We start from the raw sequence: 12878 nt of genomic DNA on the forward strand, positions 1-12878 counted from the left end.
CAAGGCTCCTTCCAGCTCCACGAGTCATATTCCATTAGATTGCTGACCTTCCTGCATCAGGGAGCCTGTCCCAGGGTGGAGTCCCACCTCATTCCTGCTCCACTAAGGAGGGCTCTGAGCCCGCCCATGGAATGGTTGATGAGGCTAAGCCCTGCACCTCCAAGGAGGAGCGATTCTCCCCCACATTCCAACAGGTCAGAGCAAGTATGGTTTTCAAGAAGGGTGGGGGGTTGCAGCTGAGGAGGCCTAGAAAGCTTCTGGCCCACCCTGTTGTTTTACAGATGAGGGAACCCAATTCTAGTCTCACAGTCATAGCTGTGGGTAGCAATGGTGTTCTGCCACACTGACAGCCATTTAAAAGGGTGGAGATTGTGCCCAGGCCTCCTATTTCAACTGCCCTTAAAAGTCCTCTTTTTCCTATAAGGGCCTCCCCTTATAGGAAGCAATGCTGACACCCGTCCTGGAGCAACTGCATACCCCTCAAGCCCAGTGACTGCTGCCTTGATCCTGGTGGGAGAAGGCTGGGGGTGGGGTGAAGGGGGGGAGCTGGGGGAGGAGGGGGAGCTGTTCAGAAGCACCCCCACCCATGCCTGGGATTCCACCCTTAGCAGTTTATTTGTTCTCACGGATGCTAAGGGCATGCCCCTTCTCCCACAACACTTCCTCCTGACCTTGGAATTGACTCTGAGCTTGGATCCCATTGAGTTAGTGGTATTTTTTTTTTTACGTTTAAGTCTTATCTCCCCAGAGCTCCCACATGGCAGACACTGAGTCTGTCCTTTCCATCCCCCTGACCTTCCCCATGCCTCTCATTCACTGAGAGGCACCTGTTTTGCTCTGAGAACTGCCCTAGACACTCTCCTGACATTACCTCATTCATTTCCTGCACTGACTCTGCAAAGTGGGCACTGTTTTACTGTTGGGGGACTGTGGTTCAGAAAGGAGAGGTAACTTTCTCAAGATCACACAGCTACTAAATGACAGGGCTGGGATTCAAACCCACATCTCACTCCCAAGACTTTTGCACTACACCAAGTGGCCTTCCTTGCCCATAACAGGTGCCATGTAGATCTCTGATGACAGATTCTACTCTATTTCCCTTTGCTAAATGGCAAACCCCCACCCAGGGAGATAATAATAATATTCAAATTGTTATTTGAAATTAATCCTGATATTATTATTTATGAATGCAAGAGACTCCAGTTCGATTCCTGGGTCAGGAAGAGGTGCTGGAAAAGGGATAGACCACCCACTCCAGTATTCTTGGGCTTCCTCGATGGCTCAGCTGGTAAAGAATCTACCCACAATGCAAGAGACCTGGGTTCAATCCCTGGGTTGGGAAGATCCCCTGGAGAAGGGAAAGTCTACCCACTCCAGTATTCTGGCCTGGAGAATTCCACGAACTGTATAGTCCATGGGGTGGCAGAGTCAGACATGACTGAGTGACTGTCACTTTTACTTTATGTGTGCGGGTGTGCAAGTGTGCTAAATCGCTCAGTCGTGTCGGACTCTTGGCCACCCCATGGACTATATAACCCACCAGGCTCTTCTGTCCATGGGATTCTCCAGGCAACTACTATGTGCCAGGCACCAAGAGTCACAACACCCAGGAGGTGGGTATTATTATCTTCACTTTACAAATGCAAAAACAGGCAGAGAAGTGACTTAACTAAGGTCACCCAGAAAATAAGTGAGCGGGACTTCAGTCTAGCCCTGACTCAGGATCAGCCTCATGCCTACCTTGTGTAGCAAGATCCCCAGGTGCACCGGGGTCCTCTGTCTTTGACAAACCAACCCCTCTCACCCGCATCCCCCGCCCCCCACAGCCCGCCCGCTCCAGTTTCAGGTGGAAGGTGCTGCTGGAGGGAGGCCCAGGGCTGCCGGGGGTGCAGAGAAACCTGCAGCTGGCACTGCCCTCCACCCCGCTGATAGCTGAGCCTGGCTGGCTGGCTGCCTGGCCTACGTTGGGCCCTGGCACCAAGCCTTGCAAGGGGATGGGCGGGCGAGTGGGGTTGGGGTGGGAGTGGGATGGGGCGACGAGAGCGCGGGTCCGGCTCCGCCTTCTACCCTCGCGGCCCTCGGGCCCCCTTCTCAACCCCCAGCCGCTCCCGCCCCCATCTCGTGTCAGGGCAGTTCCCGCCCCGGGCAGGCGCCGGCCTCTCCAGCGTTACCCGCCGGCAGGGGAGGCGCCGCGGCCTCCAGGAGAGGAGGGCGGGTGATGAGGTCGGGCTAGGGCAGGGTGAGAATGCGGAGGAGAGGCCCGAGGGAAAGAGGGCGCCGAGAGGGGCGCGGGGAAGACAGCGCAGAGACCCTGAGGGATGCGGTGGAAGGGAGGGGCCGAGCCAGCCGCGAAGCCCCAGACGAGGGCGAGCACGCGGGGGACGGGGGCAGCCGGGGGTGCCGGACCGCAGAGGGGACGGAGGGGCGGGGCGCCGGGGAGGGGCGGGGACATCGGCAGGACCTGGGAGGGGGCGTCGGTGGGGCGGGCGCGGAGTCCGGAGGGCTTGCGGCCGGGGCGGGGCGGCTGTGGTTGCATCACGCCCCGATTCTGATTTCTCAGGGATCAGACCGGAGGGGCTGGTGGGGAGGCAGAGGTGGGCGAACCAGTCTGAACCGGCCGGGTAACTCGAGGGGCGTGGGCTCCGCGAACTGGGGTGCTGCCCCGCACCCTCTACCCTCACCACACTCGGGCATTTTTCTGTGACTCCGCACCCCCGTGCGGCCCCACCCTCTCTCCTGACTCGCTCTCCCCCTCCCTCCCCTCTCCCCGTGGGCTCCTCCCAGGAATCGGTTACCCGCAGGGAGGCGGCGAGCTCAGGCCCTAACCCTCCCACTCCGACCCCTCCTGCAGAATTCAGGTTCGGTGCTGCCCTCTTTGTCTCCCCGTCCCCCACCCGCCCCAAACCCCCTAAAGATCCCTTCAGGGTTCCCTTCTTTCTCTTGCACCTGGCCCGGTGCCCACAGGCTGCCCAGACCCCTGCTGGCTGGGAGGGAAGACCCAGGCAGCCTCAGCAGAGTGAAAAACCTCACCCTTCTCTAGCGCCTGCATTTTGCACAGATCCCTGCGATGGAACGTCCTTTTGGGGATCTCTCGGATCACATCCGGAAGGGAGCCACAGCAGTCCCCCTTGTCCCTGCCCTGCCCTGCCCTACCGTTTCCCTATGGCCAGTTCTTCAAATTCATCCCCAAGGCGACTGGTTCTTTTATTTCCAGGGAGCAAACCAGGAACCCTCCCTGTGGCTATGGAGAGCTTCGTGGGTTGCTAGGCTTGTGGTTATTTATTTTTTTTTTACAAGCTTGGAGCTCTTGGTCCAAGATTGCCACTGTCTGTACACCAGAGATGTTCAGTTCAGTCGCTCAGTTATGTCCGACTCTTTGCGACCCCATGGACTGCAGCACACCAGGCTTCTCTGTCCATCGCCAGTTCCTGGAATTTACTCAAACCCATGTCCATTGAGTTGGTGATGCCATCCAACCATCTCATCCTCTGTTGTCCCCTTCTCCTCCCGCCTCAATCTTTCCCAGTATCAGGGTCTTTTCAAATGAGTCAGTTCTTCGAATCACTTATGACTATACAGTGGAAGTAACAAACAGATTCAAGGGATTAGATCTGATAGAGTGCCTAAAGAACTATGGAAGGAGGTTCATGACATTGAACAGGAGGCAGGGATCAAGACCACCCCCAAGGAAAAGAAAGGCAAAAAGGCAAAATGGTTGTCTGAGGAGGCCTTAACAAATAGCTGTGAATTGAAGAGAAGCAAAGGCAAAGGAGAAAAGGAAAGATATTCCCATTTGAATGCAGAGTTCCAAAGAATAGCAAGGAGAGATAAGAAAGCCTTCCTCAGTAATCAATGCAAAGAAACAGAGGCAAACAATAAAATGGGAAAGACTAGAGATCTCTTGAAGAAAATTAGAGATACCAAGGGAACATTTCATGCAAAGATGGGCTCAATAAAGGACAGAAATGGTATGGACCTAACAGAAGCAAAAGATATTAAGGTGGCAAGAATACACAGAAGAACTATACAAAAAAGATCTTCGTGACCCGGATAATCACGATGGTATGATCACTCATCTAGAGTCAGACATCCTGGAATGTGAAATCAAGTGGGTCTTAGGAAGCATCACTATAAACAAAGCTAGTGGAGGTGATGGAATTCCAGTTGAGCTATTTCAAATCCTAAAAGATGATGCTGTGAAAGTGCTTCACTCAATATGCCAGCAAATGTGGAAAACTCAGCAGTGGCCACAGGACTGGAAAAGGTCAGTTTTCATTCCAATCCCAAAGAAAGGCAATGCCAAAGAATGTTCAAACTACCACACAGTTGCACTCATCTCACACGCTAGTAAAGGAATGCTCACAATTCTCCAAGCCAGGCTTCAACAGTACGTGAACCGTGAACTTCCAGATGTTCAAGCTGGACCTAGAAAAGGCAGAGGAACCAGAGATCAAATTGCCAGAGATCAAAAGATCTCTGCCAACCAGAGATGTTACCTAACAGATTAAATAACAGAGGATCTTTAACAGAAGTGGACCAAGGGCATTCTCAGCCCAATTCTAGGTTTTTATGGATTGAGGCCCTTGAGACCCAGAAAAGGAAGAGACGTGTCACACGTATCCTTAGTGATGGAGCTGGAACTCTGACCTCACCTCCCAGCTTCAGCCCAGTGTGCTTTCACTGTAGGGTGGCTTCATGTTGGGGACCTAGCTTAGCACCTGTGTGGCAGAGAGTCGATGCTCAGTAAGTACTGGTGAGCTGAATGAGTTAGCCCTCAGTGAGGAAGCTGGTGAAATACACTTTGGGAAGAAGTGAGAAGACCATCCCAAAGGCTCATGGGCTCAGGGCTCCAGTTCCTTCTCAGGAAGAAGTTGTCCCTGAGAAGTTGTACCTTCTCTGAGAGCTGTACCTTCTCTGGGGTAGTTGTCCCAGTGGTGACCACCATTAGGAGTCTGGCATCAGCTTTGGTCACTTCAAGCCCAGTCATTGTGCCCAAGGCAATTGTGGGTCTGGTAGTGGATCTAAGCATGAACCAAATTGGCAACTCCAAGTGAGATTTATCCTGTGACTTTTCCATTTACTGCCCTCAGCCAATATTGGAACAGGTTGCAAAAGACTGAGGCGTGTCTGTTCTTGCAGGGGCTCTTGTCATCCTGGGACCCTGCCAGGCATTATGTTAGGAGACCACAGCCCACAGATCCTGAGCCTTGGGACTGGCGGCCCCTGTTCTCAGCTCTCGGCTGCCCTGAGCTCAGTGGGATCTGTGCTTCTCCCCACCTCTGGGGTCCTGCCTGCTGAGCGTGTCCTGTGAGTTGGGGGGCCAGAAAGATCAAAAGTTGGAGAAATTCAAGTCAGCGCTAGACTACTAGTCTCAGTTTCAACTAAGTATTTGGAGAGGAAATAGGATGAAATGAATGATGACTAGTTTTGGTTATAGTAGAAGCTCATGAACTTGAACCTGACTGATTTGGAACTTAGGATAGTTAACCTTAGCTGTGGTGAAGTTCACCTTTGCATTGTCTGTGGTCACAGAGCCTGATGACTGAGTTAGCAGTGCCCACATCATTTAGAATAGGAAAGAAAGTGCATGTGTGTGACTTTCTCTTGATGAAGAATTTATAGCAGGTCGGCTCTATTCATCTTGGTAAACATTTTATTTACAGACAGTTATTGGGCACCGTCAACATGCCAGGCCCTATGCTAAGTGTTCTGAAAGTGTTAATTTGTTTGAATTCTCATAAGAAACCTAGGAGGTAGGAATTATCATTCTTCCCATTTTACAGACAGGGAAACTGAACCTGGTCATTGGAACATCATCAGGATTCACTCCTGGGCAGACTGGCTCTAGGGTTTGTACCCTTAATCACCACATGTGCAGATATTTCATATGCTAGGACAAGAGGAATTGGATAGGGGAAAAAAAAAAAAGAATAGGTCATGACCCCTACCCTTTCCAGATGCTTCTGGCACAAAGTAAGTATTCAATAAATGGATCAATTCATTAAGTGATGATGAGGACATGGGGTCAACTCCTTGAGGGCAAAGGGGACCTTGACTCTTACCCTTCTCCCAACCCTAATCCAGTACTTGTGCATAACAGACATGGAATAACCAATACAATGCAGGAACAGAGGGTGAGCAAGGTCAGCTAGTTCTGCTCTGGGTGTTTTCAGATGAAGGGACCGTCCTGTGAGGGGGAAGGGATGTGGCCAAGGCCGCGGGCTTCCCGGTCTGGTGCTCCCTCCACACAGTACGCGGAGGGCCAGGTGAGTTGGCAGAGGCTGTGCCTGGCAGTCGCCCCTTGGCTCTCCTTGCCATCCTCTGCCCGTGGAGTCAGTCCTCTTCTCTTCCCACCAGGACAGGGTGAGGGGTGTGGGGACCCTCACTCTCCTTGTCTGTTGAATGAAGAGACATCCCTCCTGCTGCCGTGTCGATAATAACAACCGAGGGTCTTCCAGAAAAGGGTCCAGGAGCCACGAGAAGGCAGAGCTACCTGCAGCCCTTTGGAATTCTATGGTGCTTCCTGAAGACTCAGAGATGGAAGAGCCGAACAGGGCCTTCGCGTTCATCACCCCCTCCGCCTCCCAAAACCCTCATTTTACAAATGAGAACAGTGAGGACCTGGAAGGAGGAAGTACCTGGCCAAGGAAACAGAGCCCCGTAGCAGCAGAGCCAGGGCCGGAAGCGGGACGCCTGCCTCCCAGTTCAGACCTGCCCCTCGGTGCAGGGACCTGTGGCTTTCGGGACGCACCGTGCAGTCCCATGGTCCACCCGTGGCCTGTTAGGGCCAGAGTTATGAGACGGCTCGCCAGGACTTGTTTGCCTAACGCTCTCGCAGCCCTCCCCAAAGGCAAACCTCCTGTCATTTTGTGACGGGTGCCCTTGGCAGCAACCAAAACAAATCCACCAAAGCAAAGAAGGGGAGTGGGGCCGGTGCACTGGGGTTGGGCTGGTATTTGCCCCTGGTGGGAAGCTGGGCACACAGAACTCGTCATCCTGTCAGGCCCAGATACCATCTCGTTCCTGCTTGGCACGGGTTTGTCGAGCCCGTGAGTTCCTCCTTGGCCAAGTCCTCGAAGGGAGAAGAAGCAGGACTGTTCCCTGGGCACTGGAGAAGCTTGCCAGGTGTCTGTTCTCCCCTCCCATCCACTCTGGGCCCTGTCTCCGCCCCATGACGCCTCTTTGCTGACCTCGAGGAGCATCGGAATTTCTCCCACAGGATGGAGCACACGCTCTTGGGGGTCCTGCCGTGGCCCTGCTTTGGTTTGGGGGCTGCAGCAGTGGGCTCTGAGCTGGGAGTTGATGTGTTTGACATGTTCATGTGGCACTGCATATGTGTCAGGGGCTGTTCTGAGCACTTTACATGTGTTGACTCAGGTAATCCAGCCAACAGCTTTACAGATGAGGAAACTGAGGCAGAGAGAGGCTCAGTTCAGTTCAGTTCAGTCGCTCAGTCATGTCCAACTCTGCAATCCCACGGACCGCAGCCACGCCAGGCCTCCCTGTCCATTACCAACTCACGGAGTTTACCTAAACTCATGTCCATTGAGTCGGTGGTGCCATCCAGCCATCTCATCCTCTGTCATCCCCTTCTCCTTCTGCCTTCAATCTTTCTCAGCATCAGGGTCTTTTCAAATGAGTCAGCTCTTCGCATCAGGTGGCCAAAGTATTGGAGTTTCAGCTTCAACATCAGGCCTTCCAATGAACAGTTGGGACTGATCTCCTTTAGGATGGACTGATTGGATCTCTTTGGCGAGTCCAGACCTCACCTAAGGTCACAGAAGCGAGCCATGCTGGAACCAGGATGCAGAGTCTGTCTCCAGAGTTCCTGTTCTCATTGAGGATTCCAGGCTGCTTTTCTGCCTGGGACAACTAGACTCTTGCCATTCCAACAAGTATACAGTTTCAACCAATCCAGCTCTCCACTTCCTCATCTATAAAATGGGGATGATGATATTAATCCTACATTAATGCTTCAAATAATGAGAAATGTGAAGGGCTACACAGACCAGAATGCAGGTTCTTCTGTGGCCACGTGTCAGCTGAGGCCGATTCATCCCACTGTTTACTTGTCCTCCATACGTCAGTGGACTCTGGAAGCAATGACCTTGCGAGACCAATGATTTTCCAAGGAGAATGCTGGATATCTTTGCCCGTAGTGACCTTCCCGTGTTCAGGCCCAAATCAGACATACTATGTTTTTTTTTAATTTCTATTATTATAGTATTTACACGGTTCTTGCTATGAATGCCCCTGTTTATTGAAAAACTCTTCTTAGTGAGTACCCCCAGTTATTATCTCAGACAAGAGCCATCTAAAGGAAGCCCACTGAGGCCCCCAGAGCTCTGCTTGCTCAAACTCCGTGGCTCCTTTGCCCCCTCCCACCTGTTGGAACCCTAGCATGCCCACTCGCGACCACTAGTTAATTTCAGGTAAAGTTCTGGCTGGCGTTGAGAAAATGCCCTATTCCATCCACCCCAGCACATAAGGCTGGGAAACCCTCCGAATGACAGGTTGAAACGGTGCCTGCAAAACTGCAGCTGAGGAGGCCCCTGAAGGGTCCGCTCTCCCCGTCCCCAACCTTGTTCTGTCCTCTCCACTGTCCAACAACAGCCCGCACCAGGAAACAGGAATTTTCTAGGCGGGTACTCAAACTTCACGTTAGAATTTTACAGTCCCTGTTGATTCTAATATCTTAATTTTTCCCAGTCAAAACAAAGAAAGGAAAAAAGGTATGATGGTGAAAATAGGCTTAATTGGAGTTCAGGAAATGTTATAAGGCTTCTCATCCAGTGTTTGGACAGTGCTTGATGTTCTTAAGAAGGCATATAGAATTAACTTTGACCAACTGTAGCCACTTACACCTGGGGTCAACATCAGCCAATGGAAAATGAATAGTGGCTCGTTCATCACAAGGAGACAGCAAGGAGATAAAATGATAAGCTCTTTTGTACACTGTACTTTTAAAAAATGCTTTCTTTTACGTATAAGATTTAACTTGATTTTCACGAAGATCCTATAAGGCAGGATTTGTCCATTTGACAGATGGGCAAACTGATGCCTGGAGAGGGAAGTAGCAAACCCCAGAGGATAAGAAAGCGGAGCCCCGCAGGGCTGGCATATCGCCCCTACTCTTGACTCTTGGGCATCTTGGCTCCACATCTAGGGCTCTGCTGGACCAAGCACACAGATCTCGCCAGGGTTCATCTCAAGCCTGGCTGCCGTCTTTGCTCTTACTTGCCCTGTGCCTCATTTTTCTTTCTTACTTTCAATGTGTGTTTACCTTGCATTGTAGGCATTCTTGTAAGCTGGCTCAAATCCTTCGAAACAAGACAGGTTGTAAATGTACACATTCCTACACAGGATGTCCTTGTTAATCATTTCATAAAGCCTCGCATGGATGAGGTATTTGTGGATTAACCAATAGCTTCTTTTGTAACCTTGGACACACCCTGTTTTCTTGGGGGTGAAGTGAGGGTGTGGGTCTGCAGGACCCCTGAGGAGCCTTGCAGCTCTGACGGTCTGAATATGCTTTTATTTCCGGCCTTGTTAGTCCCACAGTTCAATTCAAGGTAAAGAAGGATCTAAAAATCTGGTTTTTCTAGTATAGCCCTGTTTGCACTAAACCAGTGGTTCTCAGTCTGGGTAGAGAAGCAAAACCTGGAAGCTAGGAGCATTCCCCTTCCCACACTGAGATGACTACACCATACCAATGTTACAGCGTTGAGACAGAAATAATTTAACGTTTCCGAGAAACAAAGCTCGTGTAACATAAAGAATGTTAGAGGTACAGCGAAACCTCATTTATTTGCCTACCTCCTCTCTCTGGGACACAGCCAAGAATCTGAAAGGAAAATAAGACCATGCTGAACCACCAGAAGTCATTGAGTACATGCTTTCATACTCGCTCCCTGAGGCCCACATCACGCAAGGGCCGATTTGCTCTTGTTTTATGGCCAATTCTAACAGGCTTGGTCTTCTAGTTTCAAACCTATATGGGACTGGATAGAACAAATGAGAATATGGGGTAGAGTTCTGTATTGACTCCTTCCAGGAGTCAGCGCTGGCTGATGACTGGCACTGCCAGGGGAGGGTTTCTTTGGCTTCTGTTATGCAAACTTTTTCTGATTGTTTAAGCAATTCCCATGAAAAGACTAGGACTTGAGCATTTAGCAGTGACAACGTGGCTTGCTTAATCTGAGTACACAGATGCCAGCCAGAGGCACCTGCAGGTAAGACTTGAGATGAGGTGGCATAAAGTACAGGGATGGGCGGGAGGGGGGGGGGGGCAAGGGCACCAGGGGAAATGCTCACCATAAAATGGCTAGAGAGGAAAATGGGGCGAAAATCTGCCTTTATTGTAGGATAAAATCACCCTCCACACAGGGGAGTTTCCTTGATACACGGATGTTACTTTCAGGATCAAGAAACACAGTTTTATTCTCTGAACTGAAAGAAAATGTCAGGCCCAGGATGACCGAAGGCCGGGGCAGGGGATTGAAGGCTCTGGAAAGTGGACGGCATGGATTTTGGAGGCTGCCATGGACGATGAACCTGGCTTCTGGGACGTGGGCACCAGTCACACCTCCTGGGAGCCCACTCTCTCTGGTCAAGCTTAGCTCTCATCCTGCCCTGGAGAATAGCCCCAGGACTCTGAGTGCAGAGGGTTGCCCCGCCCAGAAGAGAGTGTCCCTCTTGCCCAGGGGATCCCAGGCTCATTGGGTCATTTGTGAGGGGATCCTCTCACCCTCCCAGGGCCTGGGATCGGCCCAGACTGTTTCCTCCTGGCTGTTCAGCTGGAGCTCCTCATCCCTGGTTACACCTGCTGATGTCAGCATCACGCCTCCCCGACCCCTGCTACCTTACTTGGAACACTGGCTGCAGCCTCTGCCCCGAAGGCCTCTCAGACTCTGTGTCCAGCTTTGGCCTCTGTACTTGACAAGACTTACATGCTTCTCCATTATAGGTTTTTCCACCCTTGACCCTGAATCATGGCTGTGACCCTGTTCACCCCCACCCTCCTAGTTCCATCCTAGGGGCTGGCTGTCCCTCCTGCACTTCATATGTCCCAGGCCCTAGGGCTTCCAGAATCAAGATCAAAACCCAAGAGAGGGGCGGAGCTAAAAGGACCATGGATTTTAATCGAAGGGGCATACTCCTATCTTCACCTGACCCTGCCAGGAACATTTTCTGGGGTAGTGAGCTTTGGTCTCAAAGACTATAGCCAAATTTCAAAAAGACATGGGCCATACCTCTGATTGTATCCTGGAGTGAGTGACTCAGGGGGACTGAGTCACTTACCCTGGCCACTTTCTGGTGGGGCTTTTGTAACTCTAGATTTGGGTCATTCATCCCTATCTTGGTGCTGCCTGACGCATAGCCTGTGCTACCATCCGTGTGACCTTCCTCCCTCCCTTCCTTCTTCTCCTGTCCCTCCATCACTCCCTTCTTCCCTACTTCCTTTCCTTCTCTTCTCCCCTCTTTCTTTTCTTTTGACCTGGGCCTTTTCCATGCCCCAACCATCAGGCCCAACGAGACAGCCAACCCCTGCACCTCTGTGCCCTGCGTGGCCCAGAAAGAGACAGAGAACTGAAAAGAGCAGGGGTGCCATCTAGCCTTCCTCCACTCACCGCTGATATCAGGCAGGTTATCTAAACCTCCTTGGACCTTAGCACCCGTATCCGTAAAAGGGATCCCCCTGATACCTTGGAGGCTCGTTGTAAGGATGGAATTAAAACGACTCTACAGACTTTTGTGTATTGTCTAACTCAGATGCTCAGTCAATGGGAGGTATGACTATAATTACTATTAATACTACCAGCACTTTTTTTCCACAAGTATTGACAATAAACCTGGATAATTTCAAGTATATTCACTAGACTATTCCTTTAAAGGAGAAGAGAACAGTAGGGCCAAGCTACTCAGGGTCCAGCCCTTTTGTGGAAGATAGAGATGGGGTGGATTACTGACCACATGACACGACTGCTCTCAAAGGCTGTCTCGAGCCCCAGCTCCATGACCCAGCCCGGCTGGCTTCCTGTACCCACTGTTCCACTGGCGGCTGTTTGCTCTGGGGCTGGTGACTTCACATCCCAGGGCCTCCATTTCCTCTCTTGTAAAACAGGAGGTATAGTGCTGCCCGAATCACCAGCGCTGCTGAGAGGTAAACAAGATAATGCTTGTAAAGCACTTAGCACAGTGCCCGACACCCACTAAGTGCTCGAGAAGGGCTCACTGTGATTGTTTTCAAGGGCGTCCCGTCTTACGCAAGAGATGGCTCTAGACAAGTTGTGAAACCAAATCCCATTTTCCCACTAACTGACTTTGTCACTTCACAAAAGGCTTTATCTTTGCCTCTGATCGTTCTTGGAGGGCAGTGATCTGAACACCTCACCAGCAGGTTTTCCAGCTCCTCCCAGCTCCACCAGCTCCATGTCACGAAGGAAGAAAGAAGAAAACAGGTGGCACAAATAATAACTCTTTACTGGGACTATTTGCTATCTATAGATCTGTTCTATCAATTGCTTGTCAATCATTTATCGTTAGAAATCATCTATCAATTGTCTACCATCTACAATCACCTATCAATCAATTTATCACCTACCTAAGTATCTATCTACCATCTACCTATCTGAGAAGGACCATCTATAATTATTTCCTCTCTTTTTACCATGGGTAAAAAATATGTATGTGTGTGTGTGTGTGTAATTCAGGAACAAAGTTTATATTTCTAGCTGACTTATTTTGCTTTGAAATTTGGAAGGGGAGTGGGATCGGTTAGAAACCTTTTTGAAAATCTGAACACACTGGGCTGTCTGTCCTGAAAAAGAGCATACTCAGATACTCTTGTAGTTTTTTTCTTATGGTCTAGCTGGAGG

At 50.8% G+C, this 12878-nt stretch overlaps 1 protein-coding gene across 5 annotated transcripts in view; it reads left to right on the plus strand.

Annotated features, from left to right (window-relative positions):
- Window positions 1-12878, plus strand: part of ZBTB7C (zinc finger and BTB domain containing 7C) — a 379298-nt gene that overhangs the window by 248242 nt on the left and 118178 nt on the right. The window lies entirely within an intron of this gene.

Source organism: Odocoileus virginianus, chromosome 22 (assembly GCF_023699985.2).
Source record: "Odocoileus virginianus isolate 20LAN1187 ecotype Illinois chromosome 22, Ovbor_1.2, whole genome shotgun sequence".
NCBI classification, from domain to species: Eukaryota; Metazoa; Chordata; class Mammalia; order Artiodactyla; family Cervidae; genus Odocoileus; species Odocoileus virginianus.